Source organism: Hyperolius riggenbachi, chromosome 1 (assembly GCF_040937935.1).
Source record: "Hyperolius riggenbachi isolate aHypRig1 chromosome 1, aHypRig1.pri, whole genome shotgun sequence".
Lineage (NCBI taxonomy): Eukaryota > Metazoa > Chordata > Amphibia > Anura > Hyperoliidae > Hyperolius > Hyperolius riggenbachi.
The window spans coordinates 273,810,061-273,835,912 of record NC_090646.1 but is presented as its reverse complement, the minus strand read 5'-3'; the positions used below and the strand labels follow the sequence as shown (position 1 = coordinate 273,835,912).

At 43.6% G+C, this 25,852-nt stretch overlaps 1 protein-coding gene and 1 long non-coding RNA gene across 4 annotated transcripts in view; one reads left to right on the top strand and one right to left on the bottom strand.

Annotated features, from left to right (window-relative positions):
- Positions 1–11,174, bottom strand: part of LOC137506477 (uncharacterized) — a 41,657-nt gene extending 30,483 nt beyond the window's left edge. The window contains exons 1-2 of the long non-coding RNA XR_011020459.1: positions 11,077–11,174; positions 5,328–5,386 (exon numbers count right to left, since the gene is read on the bottom strand). This is a non-coding gene — a long non-coding RNA (uncharacterized lncRNA). The remainder of the gene's footprint in view (positions 1–5,327; positions 5,387–11,076) is intronic.
- RBPMS (RNA binding protein, mRNA processing factor) overlaps positions 1–25,852 on the top strand; it is a 296,410-nt gene that overhangs the window by 143,778 nt on the left and 126,780 nt on the right. The gene's annotated exons all lie outside the window — the stretch shown is intronic.

Sequence of the window (25,852 nt, the reverse complement as noted above, 5' to 3'; positions counted from 1 at the left end):
GCAAAGTGCCACGTGCAAAGTGCCACGTGCCAAGTGCAAAGTACCACATGCAAAGTGCCAAGTGCAAACACGTGCAAAGTGCCACTTGCACTTGGCACTTTGCACGTGGCACTTGGCACTTTGCACGTGGCACTTTGCACGTGTTTGCACGTGGCACTTTGCACTTTGCATGTGTTTGCACGTGGCACTTGGCACTTTGCATGTGGCACTTTGCACTTGGCACTTTACACTTTGCACGTGGCACTTTACACTTTGCACGTGGCACTTGGCACTTTGCACGTGGCACTTTGCACGGTTTGCACGTGGCACTTTGCACGGTTTGCACGTGGCACTTTGCACGTGGCACTTTGCACGTGGCACTTTGCACATGCCACTTTGCACGTGCCACTTTGCACGTGCCACTTTGCACGTGCCACTTTGCACGTGTTTGCATGTGCCACTTTGCACGTGGCACTTTGCATGTGTTTGCACTTGGCACTTTGCACTTGGCACTTTGCACTTGGCACTTTGCATGTGGCACTTTGCACGTGGCACTTTGCACGTGGCACTTTGCACGTGTTTGCATGTGGCACTTTGCACGTGGCACTTGGCACTTTGCACGTGTTTGCACTTGGCACTTTGCACTTGGCACTTTGCACGTGTTTGCACGTGGCACTTTGCACTTGGCACTTTGCACTTGGCACTTTGCATGTGGCACTTTGCACATGTTTGCACGTGGCAGGCAGCAGCTGGCCTGGTTTGTGCACAGAACACACACAGACACATAGCAGCTGCAGCAGCACTGCAGCACACACTCTAAATGTCACACTATGACATCAATCAAGCTAATGAACAATTTAACTATAGTGTAGTGATAGTGAAGGGGTTAATCACTGAACAGCTTATCACTGTATACAGCCCTTGGCCCAGCAGCACTGCAGCACACACTCTAACTTTCACACTATGATACATCAATCAAGCTAATTAACGATTTAAGTATAGAGTAGTGATAGTAGTGAAGGGGTTAATCAATGAACAGCTTTAGGTTTATAACTGTGTACAGCCCTTTGTAGGGCACCAGCACTGGAACATGTCTCTCAGTGTGCATTCAGCAAGCTAGGACGATCTGTCTCATCATGACAGCCCTCCTTATTATACAGGGGGGCTGGCCAGTGTTCCTTTCTGTGATTGGGTGCCAGGGCTTAGGCTGGGATGCCTCTGATTGGCTCAATGAGGTCAGGTGGTGCCAGCCAGGGTTCCCCTCGGTGATTGGTTGCTAGGGCTTCTGCTGGGAGCCCTCTGATTGGCTCCAGGACGTCATCACCTTAGTTACAGTATTTCGGATCCGGATACCCGCAGATATCCGCGGATATCCGGATTATGCGCCCAACTATCCGCAGATAGCTATCCGGATTTGGGCCCAGCTATCTGGAATCTGGATCCGGTCGGATAGGCCTAAAAAGTTCGGATATCCGGGTTACCCGGATATCCGGAATCCAGATGAGCAGCCCTGCTTTTTGGTCCTCTTTAGCCCTTTTACACACTCCGAGGAGTTCTGGTTCACTATGAGCTTGCTGGGCAATCTGTAGCTCTAAGTGTTTAGATAAATGCCCTCAACATCCCCATTCTAGACATTCCCTTTATCAACAGCATTGGCCTGATTCACAAAGCGGTGCAAACTTTTTCGCGGACTTTTGCGCGCGCAAAGTGCCGCGATTCGCGCGATCGTGGACTTGCAAATTGCGCGCGCAAAAGTCCACGATCGCTCGAATCGCAGCACTTTGCGCGCGCAAAAGTCAGCGAAAAAGTTTGCACCGCTTTGTGAATCAGGCCCCATGTGTTTTCCTTAGATTGATTTCCTTTAGATGATGTTTGTAGGAATTAAGGAGAACTTTGGCCAGCTAGTGCCATGCTGGTGACAGAGCTCTGTCCAGCCTGCACATTTCATGTAACAATTATTGTTCCCTTCTAGTCAGAGACTTAAAGAGACTCCGTAACAAAAATTGCATCCTGTTTTTTTATCATCCTACAAGTTCCAAAAGCTATTCTAATGTGTTCTGGCTTACTGCAACACTTTGTACTATCACAGTCTCTGTAATAAATCAATGTATCTTTCCCTTGTCAGACTTGTCAGCCTGTGTCTGGAAGGCTGCCAAGTTCTTCAGTGTTGTGGTTCTGCTATGAACTCCCCCCTCAGGGGGGAAAGAAACACACAAATGATCTCTTGAGATTCAAAAGGAAGGCTGTATACAGCCTGCTTGTGTATGAATGTATTTTCTATGTGTGGATATACTGTACATCAACCTACTTCCTGTTTTGGTGGCCATTTTGTTTGTTTATAAACAAACTTTTTAAAGCTGTTTTTAACCACTTTTAATGCGGCGGGGAGCGGCGAAATTGTGACAGAGGGGAATAGGAGATGTCCCCTAACGCACTGGTATGTTTACTTTTGTGCGATTTTAACAATACAGATTCTCTTTAAGGTGGCCACTAATGATCCAATCTTTTTCATCCAATCTCACCATTTCTATCTAATATAAGGGAACTATCTAAATTATCCATTCAATATATTCACTCAATTTACCCTTCTACTACATAGACTTGGTAAGATTGGATGAAAATATTGGATCATTAGTGGCCACCCTTAGAAGTGTCATTATTAATGAGTCCTTTACTAAAGGGCAGACTTGTCAACCCTTCACTCAGTACGTATATATGGCATTACAGCTTGACAAACGACCTGACTGAGCTACATAAATATTACGGAGTGCTACTACAACTACAAGCATGCTAAGCTAAGAACAGATTAGGAGGCAGTTTGTGATTAATAATAGCAGTGACTATGTGTTGTCACTAAAATGTAATAACTTTTAATTTGATCCCAGCTATAACCAAATGTTATGTCCTTACTAATTTCCAGGCTTTTTGGCTTTCTTATTATATAATCGTACTTTTCCTATACTCGGCTTTGTTTTCCATTTTAGACATTTGGGCTGTGACCTTCTTTTATTAATACTTCAGAACATGAGTGATGTTCCTCATTGATTAGTATGGTTGTCACTTATGGAAATAGCTGTACTCCCATTGTTCATATTATGTTATCATACAAATGATGAAAGCATGCATATCCTTTCCCCTATTTGCGGTATTTTTATTGTTCGTGTTTCTTAGCTCTTCTTGCTGCAGCTGACTGGCATGCATCAAGTGAAGCCAATATACACAGCCTGGTATTCCACAGCCACAGTCACTGGACAGCCAGAGGACTCTCCATTCTGAAACAATGCTAGGAATTGCAGCTTCCATAATTCTGATGGGACAGATTGTTTCTGGCTGCAGATCTTTAAAATCAAGTGGATGGTTTAAAAAGAAATTATATATTAAATATGGGATTCACATTAGATTAATTGTACTCTGAAAAGACCTACAAAATCTCAAGTCTTGGAGTCAATTTGTTCCAGGATCCGCCTGTTCATTTACTCACTTTAGTCTCCTTTGAGACAATAATTATGGTTTGGCCCACACATATTTTGTCCACAATTACTTACAGGTGTTTTCCTTGTGCTCAGCACATTTTCTGTCAGAGTTTTAAGATGACAGACAGAAATATCACCGAACACATGGAATGTTTTTCCCCTTACATGTCTATGAAATGTGTTTAGTGAGCTTTCCTGAATTTGTGCTAGATGAAACCAAGTCGGGCTAAGTGAAAATAGGATGCCATGGTAGGAAGAATACATTTCACGGCAATATATATATATATATATATATATATATATATATATATATATATATATATATATATATATATATATATATATATATAGTGGATACACTGCAAAAGCAGCATATTTATTGCCATCTTTAGTGTGTACATGCTGTAGTAGTAGCTAACATTTCCTTTAGCTCTGTCTTTGTTTTCCATCCACAATTGAGCTCCAGCAGCCAGTGGGAGATTACTTAGGACTATGTGAACTTTTAGCTGCTTGATTTAAGTTCATATGCAGAGCAATGTCCTACAAGTCATTCACTGTAAGGCAAGCTTTGACTTGACCTAGTAGTATAATAAATACATTGGGGAACACACTGCCAGAGCTCATGATGTATTTTCAAGTGTTCTAGGAATTGTTTGTTCTAAATGTACATGGTATATTAAATTAAGTGTGTATCAGGCAATTTAACTCCTTATAGCATCCTAGAGTAGACTTCTGCTTTTGTCCCGATAGCTATATACCTACAGTGGGTCAGTTCCAAGCTATTGAGCTTGAGATTCAGTGAGTTGGTTGATGCCTAAGGCATGGTCACTCTACCTTTTGTTTCTTTAAAGGGGTTATTTCGCAAAAAAAGTAGGCAGTTAAAAAATATGACAGATGACAGGTTTTGGGCCAGTCCATCTTTTTAAGGGGGATTCTCAGGGCTTTCTTTGTTTTCACCAGCATTTCCTGAACAACAGTTGCAAAATCTAAATGACATAATAGTGTGCAAGTGATTAGGGAGGCCGGCTGGTATCTTGCTATTTTGGCAGTTAAACTGCTGTTCAGGAAATGCTGTTGAAAACAAAGAAAGCCCTGAGAATCCCCCTTAAAAAGATGGACTGGCTCAAAACCTGTCATCTGTCACATTTTTTAACTGTCTACTTTTTTCGCGAAAGAACCCCTTTCAGATCATACAGCAGTGCCATGTTATATGCCACCATTTCACTCTACATAATTCTCACAGTGCTTACTTGGTGGCAGCTTGGCCAGGCTGCCACTCACGTTCCCTATTATAGCCTTTTATGTAAAGAAGTCCGGACCATCTATGTAGGAGAAAGCCAGGCGTTCCATTTCTGATTATGGGACCTTGTATAGAAGCTACGGAATTTAGTTAAAATTAAGTTGTTTTTTTTTCCCTTATTGTATAGAAAAGTGAGGGAGAGGGGAATGGGCAGACCACAAGGAAGATTCCTGGAACCGGGCTTCAATATTAACGTCGCACATCATTCTGTTTATCATTTCTTTCTTCAGATAACAGTAAGTTGAAATGACTTGGAAGCGGTCGGGGAAATCCAGATAGATTACCAATTCAAATCACTTGATGACTGATGGTGATTTGCTAATATTACAAACAACACTTCCCGGAGAGCAAATATTCAGCAAGATTTGATTAAAAGTGCTATCCAAAACTGACCATTAAAATAAGCCACACAGTCAGAGCCTGTGAGTGTGCCTGTCTTGGTAATCACTAGACCTGTAAGGGAAACCAGTGTGCATCCTGTGTATGCCCTCCCCTTCCTCTCCAAAGTGTATGTAACTATGGAGAATCAGCGCATAGACTGCAGATTCTTATCAAACATGCATGGGCAATCTAACCATTAAAAGATGATTTCTCCATGAACGCCCATACGTAGGTCATCTGAACATGCTTGTTTCTGTTTAAGAAAAGGAGAAAACAGTAATATTACTTGGCCAGCCAGCCAATGTGCATTCTTTAAAAAAAACAACAAATATGGCAAGCTACATTTGTCTCTCACCTCGGGTTCCTTTTAAGGACTCGGTAAAAATCTACTGGCTACAGATTACTCCATTTCACTGTGAATCTAAGTTTGGATAAACAGATGTGCTTCAATCTAATTGTGGATAACTATAAAACCCACCCACCCCTGATGTTACAGTGGATCAGAACACAAATTGGTGCCCACTAGTTTTTCAGTATTGGAAAAATGTGCAAACTGCAGGCAGCACCCACATCTGCATTATGCATGTGTGTTGAGGAACCACATGTAAACAAAAGGAAGCCAGGGAGACCTGTGAAAGAAAGCAGACTTATTACTGCCCTGTAATTACCTTATCAGAAGGTCATCTTGGAAGGATTATATATATAACTGGTTTGTCTATCTTTTAACAAGCAAGCAAAACGTTTATAAGTTTAAAGAGGAACTCCAGTGGTTTTTGGCAGTTTGAAACAGCTGTAACAGCTATTTTCCACAATGCAACAAGGTTCACAGACAGAAAACTGCCAAAAAAAGTAGTACTTTTCTTGTGGGAGGGGTTTCTTGTGGGAGGGGTTTCACCATAATATCAGTCATACAGTGCCCCCTGATGGTCTGTTTGTGAAAAGTAATAGATTTCTCATGTAAAAGGGGTATCAGCTACTGATTGGGATAAAGTTCAATTCTTGGTCGGAGTTTCTCTTTAAATACTTTCATATTCTTAACTGACCAGAAGACTTGTGCAATGGTAATATATGTGCATTAAAACAAAGTATGCAACTTATGATTTGTCCGTTAATCCTTGACGTATAAAGCATACAGTATTTAGGCACAAATGCTAACAATTGAAATAGAATATTTACCGTATATACTCGCAAGCAAGCCGACCCGCATGTAAGCCGACCCCCCCACTTTTACTCAAAAAAACAGGAAAAAATGATTGACCCTCATATAAGCCGGGGGTAGGAAACGCTGGCAGCGTGATCCCCCCAGTATGTCCCAGTACAGCTAGTATAGTGCCCAGTATGGGTAGGTAGTGCCTCAGTATAGCTAGTATAGTGCCCAGTATAGCTAGTATAGTGCCCAGTATAGGTAGGTAGTGCTCAGTATAGCTAGTAAAATGCCCCAGTATAGCTAGTATAGTGCTCAGTATAGCTAGTATAGTGCTCAGTATAGTGCTCAGTATAGCTAGTATAGTGCTCAGTATAGCTAGTATAGTGCTCAGTATAGCTAGTGAAGTGCCCCAGTTTAGCTAGTATAGTGCTCAGTATAGCCAGTATAGTGCTCAGTATAGCCAGTATAGTGCTCAGTATAGCCAGTATAGTGCTCAGTATAGCTAGTGAAGTGCCCCAGTTTAGCTAGTATAGTGCTCAGTATAGCTAGTATAGTGCTCAGTATAGCTAGTATAGTGCTCAGTATAGCCAGTATAGTGCCCCATTATAGCTAGTATAGTGCCCCATTATAGCTAGTATAGTGCCCCAGTATAGCTTGTATAGTGCCCCAGTATAGCTTGTATAGTGCCCCAGTATAGTCAGTATAGTGCCCCAGTATAGCTTGTATAGTGCCCAATATAGCTAGCATAGTGCCCCATATAGCTAGCATAGTGCCCCAGTATGGGTAGGTGGGTGGGTAGGTGCTGTCCCTCCCCGCTCCCCCCGCGGCCGCCGCTGCTATTACCTTAGGCGGCGCCGCTTCCTCTATCCCCGTCCTCCTCCGGTAACTAATTCAAAGCAGCGCGCCCCTCGCTGCTGTGATGACGCAGGAAACCATAGAGAGCGGTTCCCATAGTAACGGCCGCTCTCTATGGTTTCCTCCGTCATCACAGCAGCGAGGGGCGCGCTGCTGTGAATTAGTAGTTACCGGAGGAGGACGGGGATAGAGGAAGCGGCGCCGCCTAAGGTAATAGCAGCGGCGGCCGCGGGGGGAGCGGGGAGGGACAGCACCTACCCACCCACCCATGACTCGCAAGCAAGCCAACCCCCAACTTTTGGCCCACTTTTGGGGGGTCAAAAATTCGGCTTGCTTGCGAGTATATACGGTACTTCTACTACTTCAATTTCATACTGTAGTTCAATCAGTATTGAACTACTAGTATTGAACTCAATCAATAAACTCTGAGGACCGTGGTACTCCTGGCAGTTTCCTGTCTGTGAACCTTGTTGCATTGTGGGAAATAGCTGTTTACAGCTGTCTCCAACTGCCAAAAAAAGCATGCAGCAGCTACATCACCTGCCAACAGTAAAAATGCCACCATGTAATAAATGTCAGAATGTAAATCAGGGATTTAAAAGATTTTACAATGGGCAAACACTGACTGACTAAATCATTTATACATAATTATTGTACAAATAAAGCACTTCTTTATTACATTATTTTCTTTGGAGTTTCTCTTTAAGTGTTATGCTGGGAATACATGGGTCGATTCTGGCGCTCAATTCTGCGCCCGATCGTTTTGCCCGTTCGATTCTCTTATCTTCCGCTCGTTTTTCTTATCTTTTTTCAATTAACTTCAATGGCGAATTGAGCGGCAAACTGATTGAACGGTGATCGGACATGTGGGAAATTATATATCGCGCCATCTTAAAGTGTATTCCCAGCATTAGGCATTTCAATAGATACCTGTTATAACCTATACATGTAAAAGATGGTGCAGGCAACATGCAGCCAAGTAAATGCAAAATTACAATGCTGGTGTTAATTTTCTGACTAAAATATATGGGGATTTTACACTCAGGTATTTGCCTAGCTAGCCAAACACTAAGAAACCATGACCCAAATGCCAGTCTAAACATTGCCTTAAATTGGACCTTTGCCATTGATGAATCTAGGCAAAAGAGGCTAATGTGCTGCTGGATTATAGGTGAGATATTAGCATTTGTTCTCTGTAGGGGATGTTTAGTACATTAATCTAAAGCTCATGATATGAAAGGCTTGTATTGTTCCATGTTATTTTTCTTAAAGGATTGCTGTATATTTAAAATGAGAAAAAAAGCCAAAATAAACTTACTATGATTGCAGAGGGCCCAACCGTCCCGATTTCGTCGGGACTGTCACGATTTTGGGGGGCTCTCCCGCTATCACGGTATGAGCCCCCCAAGAGTCCCGGGCAGCAGTGGGCAGTGAGGGTAAAAAAAAATGATTGAGGCGCCAGCCGCAGGTAAGTGGGATGTGGGCATCACATTACTCCCTCCCTCCCTCCCTCCCTCCCTTAAAATCTGCCCCCTGTGTGTCCCCTGTTAGCAGAGTGCGCAGGGCAGCGTAGCGGGCTGCCATCTTACCTGCGTCCATCCACGCATACCGATGTCCGGCTTCACTCTGCTTCCTGTGACGTCACAGGAAGCAGGAAGCTGGATGAAGACAGATGTCGGTACGCGTGGATGGACGCAGGTAAGATGACAGCCCGCTCCGCTGCCCTGCGCACTCTGCTAACGGGGGACACACAGGGGGCAGATTTCAAGGGAGGGAGGGAGGTAGTAATGGGATGCCCGCATCCCACTTACCCGCGGCTGGCACCTCAATCATTTTTATTTACAGTGGCACCCATCCTCACCCTCCTCCCGACCCACGGGCACCCTTACCCTCCTCCCCACCCACAGGCAGGGTGTATGAGGGATATATATATAAAAAAAAAATATAAGGGTATCAATATTGATTTAAAAAAAATCTTCAAAAAACGTTATGGTAGGCGGGACTAGGGTGTGTGTTGGGGGTGTGGTTAGAGGTGTGGCCTGTGTCCCGGTTACTTATTTTAAATTGTTGGGAGGTATATGATTGTTTCTCCCTCATTCCCATGTGATGAAACACTAGCAGACCTGTATTCAGCAATAGAGCAGCAATGTGGCAGCCTTGGTAAGTCCGCACTGTTAATGGCATTGTAGATATTGTAGTCAGGGGCGGGACAAGGTCCTCCACCACCCAAGGCTGAGACACCAAAGTGCGCCCCCCATCCCTCCTACCCCAGCTGTCACACACTTATTGCTATTAGGCTAAAGGTGGCCATACACTGGTCAATTGCCACCAGATCGACTAACAGATAGATCCCTATCTGATCAGAGAGGGATCTAATCGCTGCCCATACACTGCAAACAGATTTGAAAGCGATTCACAACCTGTGGAACTGACACTGCTGCCTGCTCCCCGCCCCTGCTCCCCTGGCCAGCCGCAATACATTACCTGTCCGCCGCCGTGAGTCCCCAGGTCCCCGCAGTCTAATTTCTTCCAGCGTACTCCATCTTCGCTTCAATTCTTGTCCCGTCCTGTCACAGGCAGACAGTTCAAACAGTAGAACGCCCTCTACTGTTTGAACTTTTTCTACTGTTTGAACTTCACTTTCTCACAGGATGGGACAGGAAGTGAAGAGAAGACGCCGGAAGAAGTGAGAGACTCTCCCCGCAAGGAGTCATGTCTAAGAAAAAGCGCTGTTAGCGCGGAACAATTGTCGAGTAGATTAACATCTCTGTGACTGTTTGCAGCCCCGGAAGGGTGATGTATTTATGATCTTACATCTTTTTTGTCATGAGTCTGCATAATGCTTCTGGAATAAATACAAGCTCAAAAGTAACTGGTGCCCACGGAATCTTCTATTGTTGCTAATTGTTTGATGTTCTTAAACGTGGAGGCACAGTGAAAAGCTGACCCAGTAGCAATTAAGGTTACCCATCAACATTGTGTGCAAGGTACAAACTCTGCTTTTCTTGGTGTAAGAAGTGAGAGACTGCAGGGTCCCGGGGACTAGCGCCGGTCGGAAAGGTGATGAATTGCTGCTTCGGTCATTGCCATATCCGATTGAGCAAAATTTTCTGCCTGGGCAGATCGACGGAATCGATCGATTTCAGGTGGAAATCAGTGGATCAGTCCTCGTTTGCGTTATCAGTTTCACAGCAGATTCGATCACAGTGATCAAATCTGCTGTCTATCGGCAGGAAATCGCGTTGGTGTATGGATGGGCACCTTAACAGGCGCCCAGGCCCCAACCCTCACCCCCCCTTTCTCCTACACCTTAATCTCTATTTACCTGGCTTGCCGTCACTGTCATGTATCCCCCTTTCTAATTTCTCTCTGCTTCACACACAATAGGGGAATGATAGCTGAGTGAGTTGTGCGCCTCCTTCTACACTGTGCCCTGAGGCTAGAGCCTCTCTCGCCTCGGCCCGGCCCTGATTGTAGTTGCCTCTCCATGATCCTCCCTCCCAGCTGTCTGTGATAGGTTGGCACACAGACACAATCAGTGAACCTCTTAGGCCAACCTATTGGGTTCTTATAAGAGACACCTCTTATCCACCTTTGACACAATTTCCCAACAGGCCTAGTAAGGGTAGGAAACAGTTGGGACAGTTTTGCAGGATTTGGTGTGACTATCAAACCCTGAATTTTGTAGTACAGATGGTCATTAAACATTTATATACACTATTCCTTTTATAACTTATGCAGCCAAAATTGGTTTAATATTGGATGGATTCTACCACTGGATACTTTACACAACATTCTATCCCAGTTGCCCTTTTATCTGCCTGTTGTATAACTTGTTGTATATGGCTGAATTCCTATCCTGGCCATCTGCTAAATAATACGGCATCCATACCATATTTCTTTACACGGAAGTGTTGATGCTATGATAAAACTCATCTTACCACAGATTCAGCCAGCCTACAGATCCAGCTTAAGCCCAGGAATTGTCTTGTGTCCAGAATACCTTGCCTGTATGCTGGGTAATTTGATAGCTGTTAAGAAGCCATCAGTCAGTTGGTGGACCTCTGTCTGTTTTATGTAACGATACTGCTTAGCAACCTATAGTGACTTGGAAGATAATTCAGTTGGGAAGTCTTGACTGGCTAAAGTTTAAGTCTAGTGATTATTAGCAGCACCAGCAATATGATGCTTAGCTGAACACGAGTACATTGTGCACCTGCGTGAGTGTCATCAATGGAGACTGATTCCAAATGCCACTGATGTCATTAATCTGTTTCTGAAAATGATTATGCACAATCACAGATTATCTGTAATACTAGCCCAAGACTTCAAATACTGTAAATAGAAATATTTGAAAATAATCATAAAACTTTACAAACCACCTTTTTTTGGATAACCCAATCAAGTCCTTACTTTGGCCCTATAAAAGGGACAGTGTCTTCCCACTTACAACCCCCTTGAATGTAACGTTAACTGAGTGGATAGTGATTTTTTTGGTAATCCAGTACCAGGGCCTGGCAACTGTAGGGAGCTCCTCTGATACGAATTTCCTTCTGCTCTCTTCAACCACTAAAGGTCACATATTTATATATAGGTGACACAGAAGCAGGCCTGTGCAGTCGGAGTCAAGGAGTCAGAGCAATTTTGGGTACATGGAGTGGGAGTTGTAGTCTCAGTCGGTGTTTTCATAGACCGAGGAGGCAGAGCCAGGAGTTGGAGTCGGAGGATTTTTGTACCAAACCCACAGCCCTGGTGTGTGAGGGTTAAATGACATAAAACCACATCTAACCTATATTGTAAAATACATAGAATTATGTTATAAAATTATTGGTGCTGCTACTCATCGCTTACATAAATGTAAAATATTATTTTTAAATTGTTTATGATGGACACTGCATATAGCGACAGTTCATTTCTCACACTATTGACTTCTGTGGATCCAGGTATTGAAGGCAGACATTTACTCATAAAGTGTGTGACTTGATCCTTCAGGCCATATCACAGCATACATTTGAAAAAGTCACAAGCTAATTTAGATGTGACGATAAATAACGATATTACTAGCAATAACGGTAAATAACAATTTAAGCGCATTGATAAATAACAAAAATGATAACAAAAACGGTAAATAACAATTTAAATGCGGTATTACATTATATGTAAATTTTCTGATAATGTTGAACCTAACTATAACCTAACCTCTCCCTACACAGAACCCTCCCCTGGCGATGCCTAACCCTAAAGCCCCCCTTGGTGGTACCTAACCCTAAGACCCCTCTGGTGGTGTCTAACCCTAAGACCCCCCCAAAGGTGCTTAACCCTAAGACCTCCCCACCCCCAGTGGTGACCAACCTTAACACCCCCTGATCCCCGCTAACAATAATACGATACATTTAAATTTAATTGCAGCCACCCGCTAAATATCATAACAGCTTTCTATATTACAATAAATAACAATTGTGCCCACATACACTCGCCTAAAGGACTATTGGGAACACCTGTTCAATTTCTCAGTTAATTATCTAATCAACCAATCACATGGCAGCTGCTTCAATGCATTTAGGGGTGTGGTCCTGGTCAAGACAATCTCCTGAACTCCAAACTGAATGTCAGAGTGGGAAAGAAAGGTGATTTACTTAGCAATTTTGAGTGTGGCATGGTTGTTGGTGCCAGACGGGCCAGTCTGAGTATTTCACAATCTGCTCAGTTACTGGGATTTTTACGCACAACCATTTCTAGGGTTTACAAAGAATGGAGTGAAAAGGGAAAAACATTCAGTATGTGCCAGTCCTGTGGGCGAAAATGCCTTGTTGATTCTAGAGGTCAGAGGAGAATGGGCCAACTGATTCAAGCTGATAGAAGAGCAACGTTGACAGAAATAATCACTAGTTACAACCGAGGTATGCAGCAAAGCATTTGTGAACCCACAACACTCACAACCTTGAGGCGAATGGGCTACAACAGCAGAAGACCCCACCAGGTACCACTCATCTCCACTGCAAATGGGAAAAAGAGGCTACAATTTGCATAAGCTCGCCAAAATTGGACAGTTGAAGACTGGAAAAATGTTGCCTGGTCTGTCTAATGAGTCTCGATAGAGTCAGAATTTGGCGTAAACAGAATGAGAACATGAATCCATCATGCCTTGTTACCACTGTGCAGGCTGGTGGTGGTGTAATGGTGTGGGAGATGTTTTCTTGGCACACTTTAGACCCCTTAGTGCCAATGGGGCATCGTTTAAATGCCACGGGCTACCTGAGCATTGCTTCTGACCATGTCCATCCCTTCATGACCACCATGTACCCATCCTCTGATGGCTACTTCCAGCAGGATAATGCACCATGTCACAAAGCTTGTATTATTTCAAATTGGTTTCTTGAACATGACAATGAGTTCACTGTACTAAAATGGCCCCCAGAGTCACCAGGTCTCAACCCAATAGAGCATCTTTGGGATGTAATGGAACGGGAGCTTCGTGCCCTGGATGTGCATCCCCCAAATCTCCCATCAACTGCAAGATGCTATCCTATCAATATGGGCCAACATTTCTAAAGAATGCTTTCAGCACCTTGTTGAATCAATGCCACGTAGAATTAAGGCAGTTCTGAAGGCGAAAGGGGGTCAAACACCGTATTAGTATGGTGTTCCTAATAATCGTTTAGGAGAGTGTATATCGATAAATAACAATTGTGCCCACATATATCGATAAATAACAATTGCACCCATTTTTGACTGAGACCTTTTCAACTGCTCCTCATATCACAGTGTGTTAGGGATATACTTTCCCATAACTACTATTGAAAGAGACAAGTCACCATTAGAAACCAAAGGTAACAACATGGAGATAAACACTTCTTTAAACTGTAAAAGGTAGTAAATGCAGTAACTGCATGTTTATGTGTGATTGATTAATAAGCAGTTTATTTTAACTCTGTAATGTTAACAAGATGACATAATTTCATTCCAGCTGTTCTGGAGGTGTGTTTAGCTATCAGGCACAACAAAGAGATGATTTGCATATTCTGCAGTGATGCATTGTGGGAGAACATCATATGCTCACTCTAACCCGAATTTTCACAAAACTCTTCTGTTTTAAGAAGGCAAACTATTTTGTTTGTACAAGTGGATTGTCTTGTCTTGTTTTCTATCAGTGTAAGGGCTTTTTCAGACTTGCTAACATGGATGCACATGTTCATGTTCCATATGCACTATTCAGCACATCAGTATATATTTGCAGTCATGTTTTTTCCCAATGCTCTTATTTACTACATTTGCAGTATATGCATTTTGAGTAAATTCAAAGAGCAATCATGAAAGAAAAAACAAAACAAACGAAATATTGTCCATTATGGTGTGGGACTATGTAAAAACCTGTGAGGCCCTGTTTTAGCACCCTCCTTCCCTACAGTATAGTGGGAAACAGCTATAATACAGCTTGATTGTTACCATTATTTTGTATTCAGTAGAATCATCTTAAAAATTACATTAAAGCCCTAGTACAGACTTCTGATTTTTATGTGGATTATTTAATAATTTTCTGTGCACAAAGAGTTATAAACCATTTCTGCATTGTTCCGTTTTTATAACCTGGTCTGCTAGGTTTACAAAACTAACTTCCTCCTTGAAGGTCAGATGCTACATAATTAGACTGAATAACAATGTATTTATGTAAAGAATAGCGGAAATGCCGCCACAGAGACTAGCGGCATGGCGGCTATCTCCGCGTATCAGCCGGCGGCCTCTGCCGCGCGGTTAAAAGCTCAAGTTATGCCTGGTCCTTCCATTGCTCACAGGTTAAGGGCTACGTGCATGCGAGCAGAGCGACAGGACCTTTATGCAGCTAAGAGGGGAGTCAGCTGATCCTGCGGTCAGCTGACTCCAGCGGGCATCCGGATTGGCTGAGGGATGGGGGCGGCGCTGTGGAGCTTGCTGGGTATATATAGAGCAAGCCTGTCAGTAGCTCTGCGTCTGCTGTTGCGTATGCTATATTGTGTTAGCTCTCAGATCTCAGTCAGTTCCCAAAGTGTGTTAGAACCAGCCGGAGCTGGGAATTCACACTTAGCTAGATTCTGTTGATAGCTTAAAGTACTAGTGCATTGTTTATTTGTTATGACCTATTGCTTCCTCTGACTATTCTTCCGTTTGTCGATTCTGTACCTCTGTCTATCTGATTCACGTTGCCGACCCAGGCTGTCCCTGACGTTGAATAAGTCTTCCGATTCTGTACTTTGTCTGTCCTCTCATTGCCAAACTCTGCCTGTCTGACCATTCTACCCGCACTGGTGGGCCCTGCCACCAGTGAGGGAAATCAGTTTCCTGCACCAATCTCCTAGGTGTAGGATACTGCCTTCTAGTCAGGATACCTGCTCTTCAGGTACTCTAAGCTGCAGTACTATCTGTGTCACTTGCTAGGCTGCAGTACTGTCTGTCTCACTCCAGCTTAGACTGCAGTACTGTCTGTCTCTCTCCAGCTTAGACTGCAGTACTGTCTGTCTCTTTCCAGCTTAGGCTGCATTAACGCCTGAATGAAATTGGACTACAGTACCAATTGTATCAACTACTCCTAGGCTGCAACACAGTCCGCTCTATCTGTACTTCATGAGCGCTTGAGTGCTGCTCTACTGTGGCTCTCCCCCTATACTGTGCACCAAACACTACTGGGCTGTAGTACGCTCTGAATCACTTGATCTATAGGTGATCAGTTATCCAGCATTATTGTATCATCCGCTTTAGCCTTCTTGCCTGCAGTACTGTCTGACTCACCCAGCCATTAGGTGAGCATCAGCTGCAGGCTGGGTCACCCGCTCCTCGGGTAGGCTCCTTCATCTGTATTACTGTTACACCTAAACACGATCCTTTACTGGTTGTCACGTGTCAGGCTATACTAGTATTATTGGTGATTCTGCAGATCACCATATAATCAGGTATAGCATCTGTATTATTGGTGATACTGTAGATCACCAATAATCAGAACAATCTGTGTTGCTGACACCAATCGTTACAATTTATTACTAATGTGGAGAGGGAAATGCGCTGTCCAGAAAGAGTGCAGTGGGAGGAGACTGGGCTGGGTCAGGTGTTCTGCTTTGCTTTGGGGAAGGAACTTCCACTCTTCTAGCAATAAAGGGCTACTGGATGCAACTTGCCAGAAATGCATGTTCAATATATTTATTGCAAAAATCACATGTGCACCATACAAAAAAATGTATGCTTTGCTGAGTAATGCAAATTTTCTATTGCATGCATTACAAAATGGGGGGGGGGGGGGGTGTACTAATGCTTTTTTCTTCAGTTGTATGATGAAAAATGTACAAAAGTATGGTAAATAACTGGGTTTATTCAGCACTCTCTGAGTGGTAAGGAGGAGTGGTTTCAGGTGCTTGGGTTGGGTCATGTGTCGTCATTAGTCTGGAAGAAGAGCCAGATGTGGTGCTCAGTGGACTAGGGAGTGTCTGATGTGAGCACTGTTGTAATTTGTGGTGTGGAACAACAAAAAAGTTGTGTAATGAACTGATATGTGCACACTGTGAACACTGTCAGGCCTGATCAGCTGTAACCCGTGACTTTGGTGAGGAATAGCAGTGTTGGTGAAGAGAAGAAGGAGAATGTATAGTTCACACTCATTTGTAAAATAAGCATGACGTTAGAGGTCACTGGATAGTTGTTTAAACACACAAAGGCATACCACATGATCATCAGAGTAGGAGCATTGTTTTTTACTATTTCTGCTCCTGATGATAAATAGATATAGAATTTACATGAACATTTTCAGTATAAGTACAGTACAATATATAAAAATGTTTACAGGATGAATATTTTTCGATGTCTACTCACATGTCAATTTAGGCAGCATTTATGATGTGCACATTGCAGGAACTCATAACATTAAAAAATGAAGTTTACTAACTACCAGTAGCTTTTTTAAGAAACTACAAATAGTGCAAATGAAAATACTGTAGTATCCAACAGATTATTCAACTCCTTGTTTGATGCAATAAAAGCACTAACGTGGCTTAAATAATCTAACTCAGTAACTCATAAAAACCTGTTAAACTTGAATGTTATTAGTTTGGAGCAGTTAAAACAAAGAACAGTGAATGATTGATGGATGTTTTGTTAATAGAGATGACTGATCATCATGCGTACCCCTGGTTTGCCTTATAAGACCCATAGTTTTAAAGAACAAAGTTATACCTAGCTCTGACCTTTCTAGAAGTGTAAGTAGAGGTGTAAATATTGCAGTTCCTGCCAGGCTTACAAGCTTGTAACATATTATATTTGCATAAATGTAAGTTGTAGTGCTTTCGATGTGCCACATATTTAAAGGGAAGGTTCAAGCAAAATAAAAAAATGAGTTTCACTTACCTGGGGCTTCTACCAGCCCCATGCAGCCATCCTGTGCTCTCGTAGTCACTCACTGCTGCTCCAGTCCCCTGCTGGCAGCTTACCGACCTCGGAGGTCGGCGGGACGCATTGCGTACATTTTTACGCATTCCCGCTAGTGCTGGAACACTAACACAAACATTTTTACGCGTTACAGGTTCAATGCGTAAATTTTTACGCATTGAACCAGCAATGCGTAAAAATGTATGCGGTAATGTTCCTGCACTAGCGGGAATGCGTACAAATGTACGCAATGTGTCCCGCCGACCTCCGAGGTCGGTAAGCTGCCAGCAGGGGACTGGAGCAGCAGTGAGCGACTACGAGAGCACAGGATGGCTGCATGGGGCTGGTAGAAGCCCCAGGTAAGTGAAACTCATTTTTTTTAATTTTCCTTGGACATTCCCTTTAAAGAGGCTGGAGGAAAAGGTCATGCGGTGCGCAAACAGATAGTGGCTGTAGAATAATGACCATCTTACCGTAAGCCCAATTCCCTGGCCCATATTCAGTTAACTTTTCCACCTGAGATTTCTCCTAGGAGGTAATTTTACATCTTCTGTTTAAATTAACTTTTCAGGACTCTGCAATAAAAAAAATACCAAAAAGTAGGTGGGTGAAAAAGTACTATCAAAATTATTCTTACTTGCTTGCTGGTGGCTTAGAAGGCAATTTATTGATAAGGCGTAAAAATATAACCTGGGAGAAAACATAGGACACAATGGCCCCAATTCACTAAGATCATGCTGGAGATAATAAGGCAAGAGAAAACTTACCTCCACACAGTAAGAGAGTTATCTTATATCTTCATTCCTTATGTTACCTCTTCTGTAGTTAATTTACCTCCTCTGTAGTTAATTTACCTCCTCTGTAGTTCAGTTACCTCCTCTGTAGTTATCAGTGTAGTTTCTAGGCTAAAATGCACCCAGGGCGAAGGTGTAAAAAATGCCCCCCGCCCCCCCGGACCCCTCCCCCCGGAGCAAGGTATGGGTGCCCGCAGTATAGGTTTGCCAGGTCTAGTTGCACTTAGTATAGGTCCCCCCAGTATAGGTAGCCAAGAATAAGTACCCCAGTATAGGTAGCCAGGCATAGGTGAGCCAGTATAGTTGCCCCCGCTATAGGTTAGCCAGGTAGGTGCCTCCAGTATAGGTAGCCAGTATAGTTGCCCCAGTATAGGTTAGATAGGCAGGCGCCCTCGGTATAAGTTAGATAGGTAGGTGCCCCAGTACAGGTTAGCTAGGTGGGTGCCTCTAATATAGGTAGCCAGAATAGTTGCCCCCAGCATAGGTTAGATAGGTAGGTGCCCCAGTATAGGTTATTTAGGTAGGTGTCTCCAATATAGGTAGCCAGTATAGTTGCCACCTGTATAGGCTAGCTAGGTAGGTAGGTGCCCCCAATACAGGTTAGATAAGTGCCCCCAGTATAGATTAGATAGGTAGCTGCCTCCCCAGTATAGGTTAAATAGGTAGCTGCCCCCCAGTATAGGTAAGATAGGTAGGTGCCCCTCAGTATAGATTAGATAGGTAGGTGCCCCCCAGTATAGGTTAGATTAGGTAGCTAACCCCCAGTATAGGTTAGATTAGGTAGCTGCCCCCCAGTATAGGTTAGATTAGGTAGCTGCCCCCCAGTATAGGTTAGATTAGGTAGCTGCCCCCCAGCGTAGGTTAGATTAGGTAGGTGCCCCCCCCCCCCAGTATGGGTTAGATAGGTAGCTGCCCCCCTGTGTAGGTTAGATTAGGTAAGTGCCCCCCCCCCCAGTATAGGTTAGATTAGGTAGCTGCCCCCCAGCGTAGGTTAGATTAGGTAGGTGCCCCCCCCCCAGTATGGGTTAGATAGGTAGCTGCCCCCCAGTGTAGGTTAGATTAGGTAGGTGCCCCCCCCCCCCCCCAGTATAGGTTAGATTAGGTAGCTGCCCCCCAGCGTAGGTTAGATTAGGTAGGTGCCCCCCCAGTATAGGTTAGATAGGTAGCTGCCCCCCAGTGTAGGTTAGATTAGGTAGGTGCCCCCCCCCAGTATAGGTTAGATTAGGTAGCTGCCCCCCAGCGTAGGTTAGATTAGGTAGGTGCCCCCCAGCGTAGGTTAGATAGGCAGCATCCCCCAGTATAGGTTAGGTAGCCCCCCCCCCCCCATAATGGAGGGGGGAGCCGGAGCCGCGGGGAGGGCAGCCCGACCTCTCCCTCCCTCTCCTGGGCCGCCCTCCGTGCTCCCCCCTCCGATGCATACTCAGACAGGAAGCGCCGCTGTTTACAACTCACCTCCCTGGCTCCAAGCGCTGCTCGTCTCTCGCCGCCGGTCTTTTCCTCTCTGCCTACACGCTGATACACACGCTGCTTCCGGCAGCGTGTGTATCAGCGTGTATACAGAGAGGAGACCTGCGGCCAGAGAGCAGCGCTTGGAGCCAGGGAGGTGAGTTGTAAACAGCGGCGCTTCCTGCCTGAGTATGCATCGGAGGGGGGAGCACGGAGGGCGGCCCAGGAGAGGGAGGGAGAGGTCGGGCTGCACCCTCCAATACAGCGCCCCCCTCCCAACAGCGCCCCGGGCGGCGGCACGCCCCGCACGGCCCAAGAAACGGGCATGGTAGTTATTTTCACACGCAGTTAATGAACAGCCTGTCTTTAACTCTGGAGTTATTTTAAGGATTAAAGAGTTAACGTAAAGACAGAAGAGTTAACTTTAGGTTTGCCTGAGGTAAAATGTTTCCTGAATACTACATGCCTTATCACCATGGTAACAACTCTAGAAGAGTTATTAAAGACAGGAGATAAGCTTAGTGAATTGAGGCCAATGTGAATTGCATATGGTTCCTGGTCTCTTCCTGTTTTTATCACACCTACATCAATTTAGCGGAAACATAACACGTCCCCACATGAACCAGTCATTTGTATACCATGGCAAGCGAATATCAGAGTCACTTGAAACGCAACATGACTCCTCCTGACCCTTGTTCAGCGCTGGACAGAACCAGTAATAAGGAGTGTTCGGTTGTACCAGTTGTGTTATGTAAAATTTTAACACTAGCACCAATTAAAATGCATCCCCTTGTCATTCTTCTCAGAAAGTTGTCTTTGTGCTCTTTATTTTAATCTAAACAGTGCCCTGTTTTGGATCATGTGTAGTCCACAAAACTCTCCAACATGCAACACCCCCTTCCCCAATCAATTAGCTGGCAGCTGTTTAATTAACCAACAACTAGAGGCTTTAATTGGCTGCATTTAAAAATGTGCAAGTTGGTACTAGTCCCATGACTAGCCGTATGATGACTTCTGTATAACAAGATTGATAGCTGCAGATATAAAAATACAACACTTTGAATGCTCTGCAACCCTCTAACACCGATGGGCAGTTGCAGAGTGGCTCCTTCAGGAACGCCTAACGCCTATTGGCGTTAAGTCCTGGGGGCAAAAATTAGCAGGGAACATGCATGCACGATCGTTCCCTGCCGAGACACAGAGCAGAGCTCCGTGATCAGCCTGCCAGCCGTGATCATAGCTGGCAGGCTGTTATAAAAAAGGCTGTTTTGATTTGTACTGCACTGCGATCTACTGCAGCACTGTACAGGGGAAAGCTCTGTCACTGAGCTGTCCCCAGGAGAGGCTCACAATCTTATCCTTCTCATAGGCTGATGCGCATGAGAGGTGTTTCTATTGGTGGATCTTGGGGAGAGGGAGGGAAAATAAAAAAAATAGACATTTTTCTTTAAAATTAAGTAACTATTGTTTCGGGGCCATCAGGGGTCCCCTTCTTTTTTTTTTTGTCTGCACTGTTCTGAAGAAGGGGACCCTTGATGGCCCCGAAATATTATTAACTTAAGTGTTGACATGTAACTGGAGAATAAAAAATATTTTGCTCACTGAGAAGCTGGAGTGCTAACCAAAATCTTTTCTACTATTGGACAATGCAACAAGGTTCACAGACAGCAAACCATGGTCATGACATCACACTGTGGGAGGGGTTTCACCACAATATCAGCCATATAGACCCCCCATGATCTGTTCTAGAAAAGGTAAAGATTTCTCATGGGAAAGGCGGTATCTCTCACCTACTGATTGGAATAAAGTTCAATCCTTGGTTAAAATTCCTTATTAAAGGAAGCCTGTAATGTCCCACCAAAAAGAGTTTCACTTACCTGGGGCTTCTCCCAGCCTCCTGCAGGCATCCTATCCTGCGCCAGTACTCAAAGATCCTCTGGTCGCATGCCGCTGCTCAGTTTCGTTACCGCCGACTATTAAGTCAACGGCCACTGCGCCTGCCATCCCCGGGAGCATTCTGTGCAGGCGCAGTACATGAAATCCCCATACTACGCCTGCCCAGGACTCCCCAGGTGAGCACATGCTCAGCCCAGTTGCGTTGGGGGCCTGGAGGATCGTTCAGAGATGGCGCGGGCACAGGGAGGCTGCAGGGGGCTGGCAGAAGACCCAGGAAAGTGAAAACTCTTTTTTTGTGGAGACATTATAGGTTTCCTTTAAAGAGACACTGAAGCGAAAAAAAATATATGATATAATGAATTGGTTGTGTACTATGAATAATTACTAGAAGATTAGCAGCAAAGAAAATATTCTCATATTTTTATTTTCAGGTATATAGTGTTTTTTCTAACATTGCATCACTCTATAATATGTGCAGATTACACAACACTCAGCATTCAAAATGAGTTTTTCAGAGCAGTCTGTGAAGTAATTAACTCTCCTCTAGCAGAGGAAAAGTAAACAGTTCAATTACAGTTGAGATAATAAAAGTCAGATAACAGCCCTCTCCACGACCAAGTTAGTCGGAGAGCTTAATAGCTTTTTTGCATAGAGATAACAACTGGAGTTTCTCAACTCTTCCTGTACTGGAAACAATTAGACTGATGTATCTGATCTTAATGTTTTTTTTCTCAGCTGTACTACACATACAAATCATAGTATCATCATTTTTTTTTCGCTTCAGTGTCTCTTTAAGTAAGTCTAAGATGGTCGACTTGGGACTCTCATAAATATTCTCAGATTTACCATATCTTCTGACAGATGCCAGGATTGTTGGATCGTGTTTATATCTGCATAACTGACTTCAGGATCTTTTTGCTCTGAAATCTTCCAGAGCAGAAAATGATGTTAAACACATTCAATGTTTGCTGTTTAAAAACAAGAAATAAGAAATGATATTCTTCTTACTATAAGTTAAACTTCTTGCTGCAACAAATCTGATTTTGCAACATCTAGTAACTTTCATAGAAACTCTCTTCTTTTCCTGAGCTGAGCTGGCAGGATTCCTGTCCTTACTTTTTGTAATAAAATGATGATTTACAGGACTGGACCTAGAGATTGGAGTATAAGAAACGTGTCGACCTAACATGTTTAATCTGCAAGCAGAGCGTTTTTCATGCCTTGCCAGATGAGCTCGTTTAAAACAGTTTGTCAGATATAAAGTAGGCATTAGCTGCCAGGTCATTCTAAATCTTATCATACTAACATTGCAGATGGAGTCAAGGTGCCCGGCAAGCAATCACATCAATTTTAACTTTCAAGTCAGGGTTTTATATTCCACTGGTCTTCTTTTTGAAATTCTAGTCTTGGAGAATGCCAGGGGATAAGAGCAACGTGAGACAGGATATCACCCTCCAAATATGGTGCTGTGTTGCTTAAGACGATAACAGGAATGCTGCTTTCGCCTTAGAGCCCGAAATCTGTGGTGAATCCTGCCAAATAAATGAAGTCATTTCACTTGAGCTTTTAAAGATGTTAGTGCAGTTTTTTCCCTGCTACCCCCAACCCATCCCAAAGCCTGCTCCAAAGGAATTGTATGTCTGCTGTGTTCTGATACCTCCAGGTATTCATTCATTTTCTCCTTCTGCTTTTCATTAGACAGGAGCACTGGCTGCAGTGGGCTAGAAAGCTAGTCGTGTCTCTAGTCACTACAAGTATACATTTATCAAGCCTTGAGGAAAACTTCTTTGGACCACATTATGGAACATGGATACAATATGTTATTTCCTTTACATTTTGTAGTGGAGGCTTGTTATACACACAAGAAGAGTTAAAGTGACAAATACATTATAAGTGAAAATGAAGAAAATAAAAACTAATAAAAATACATACATAGACATGACTATGGTTGATTGTGAGCCCCTCTGAGCAGGGGCAAACGCAGGATTTTTAATGGGGGGATTCCTGAAAGGTCCAGAAGTACTTATGTCCCCGAGTGCTTCCGAATACAGGTGGCTCCATACTGCCCATGCATAAAAGTGCGATGGCATATTACGGAGCTGCCTATCTTTGGAAGTACTCAAGGACACGAGTGTTTCTGAGGGCTTCTGGTAGCAGCAAATTTGAACAGGGTACAGCGCTGGAGCAACTCCCCAAGAGAGGAACGGGAGATAGACTTAGTTTGGACAATTCAGTAAAATATGCCACATAGTGTCACATAAAGCAAGCGGTAGCCATATGATGCAAGGATATATGCATCTGCGGAAGATGGTAGCACTATATAAATACTAAATTATAATAATTTGCCTCACCAGGATTGCACTTTTATTTAGCTTTCCTGTATGACAAGAGGACACAGACACCCAGCACTAGGGGAAGAGGGAATACCTTATGTAGCTGTCTACATGCAGTCTTTAGAATAGTGAGAGAGCTTAGTTTTTCCCACAGACCCTGCAGGAGGCAAGCCTTTGTATATTTACCAGCTTGCCTGCTTCAGCGATTTCAGGGATTTTTTTTTAAAGGTACAGGATTCTCAGGGGGGGGGGGGGGGGGATTCCATACATCCGGAACCCATGTCTGAATACACCAGTGCTGAGGGACAATAAGAGGACAATATACTCTGTACAGCGCTGCAGAAGATGTGGCCCTTGATAAATACTAAATAATAATAATATCTTTCTAGCTATATCAATAATTTCAATTATTCTTTCAGAACTGATTTTCCCATGCTTAGCTGACAAATCAGCCCTTTTGGTTTTAGTGCTGGTGCTGCCATAACTAAGCATTGTTGTAAATATTGGCAAAAGTCAACAATTAATATTGCCACGATTGTACCTTTACTTCGGGTTGAAGAAATCATACCCTCTCCCTGAAACCTAGCAGCATTCAAACCCCATGTCTAAGGGTGGTAATACCTTACTGGATTTTCTGCATCAGTATTTGGTTGATTCAATCATAATGATTGAAAATTTCAGATATTGATGCCACAATATGGCCACTGGATCGATCATTTCTATTGATTTCCAGCTGAAATCAATTGAAAGGATCAATCAGGCATGCTAGCATGCTGTACAAATCTGGGTTGCAAGGGCTTGATCAGGTGCGCGGCTTCCGATTTCCTGACAGATCCAACAATCCCCTGGTCAGTGTCCCTGCTAGTGTATGCACCCCCTCCAGACCCATGGTGAGTGTTGCATGCTCATCTGTCATGATGGCCCGGATCCTCACCTCCTCCTGTGTTTGGTGTCTTTTTGAATTGTCACAATGAGCACCTGTACCACGTCACACTGGCACATGTACTGATATTTCTACATGTGCCGGTTTCACATAATACAGGCAGTCACTGAGTTAAGGTGGACCCAAACTAAAAATACAAGATTTCAGAAATAAAATCTATTTTCTAAATTATAATAATAAATAGCAGCCTTTTTTCAGCTGCATGATGACAAATATAAAATATTTTACATTTATTGGAGAAACCCCTCCCTTCCTTTCATATTGCCGGCAAATAATCCAGCAAACTGGTGGAGTAGATGGTGTCCAGCATAGGAGGAATTGCTAATGGCTGCCACCTGTATAACCCTAGTTATGCAAAGAGAAGGGTGAAATGCATGCACTGAAATGCTCATAGGCTTGAAGGAGTGTTTATTTATCTTTGTATGTGTCAGAGTAGTGCAACTAAATACTTTGAATTAAAAAAATGTTTGGTTTGGGTCCGCTTTAATTAAAAAAAAGAAGCCAGACACAGGAGGAGCCTGGAGTGACAGGTGAGCTTTCAACACACCTTGGGCATGGGGGGGGGGGGGGGACATGTACACTTGGGGGCAGGGACTTGGGGGGCAGTGGCACTAAGACAATTTCCAATAGATCTCATGCTGAAATCTATTGCAAATCTGTCTGCAGTGTGTGGGCAGGCATTAGATCTCTCTCTAATCAGATTTGATCAGAGAGGGATCTACCTGATGGTCGATCTGGTGGCAGATTAAAAGTTGTATGGTGACCTTAAAGTGGGATGTGACGTGATAAGATAAACATGTGCATGTGCTGTGTTTCTCTTTTAGCTTTACATAGTAAAGAGCGTTAGAAAGGCTCTGATGCTTGGTGCTGGTCCCAGTGCTTAGAGACAAATCCAGAGAAAGTGTTCCTTTTTCTTTAC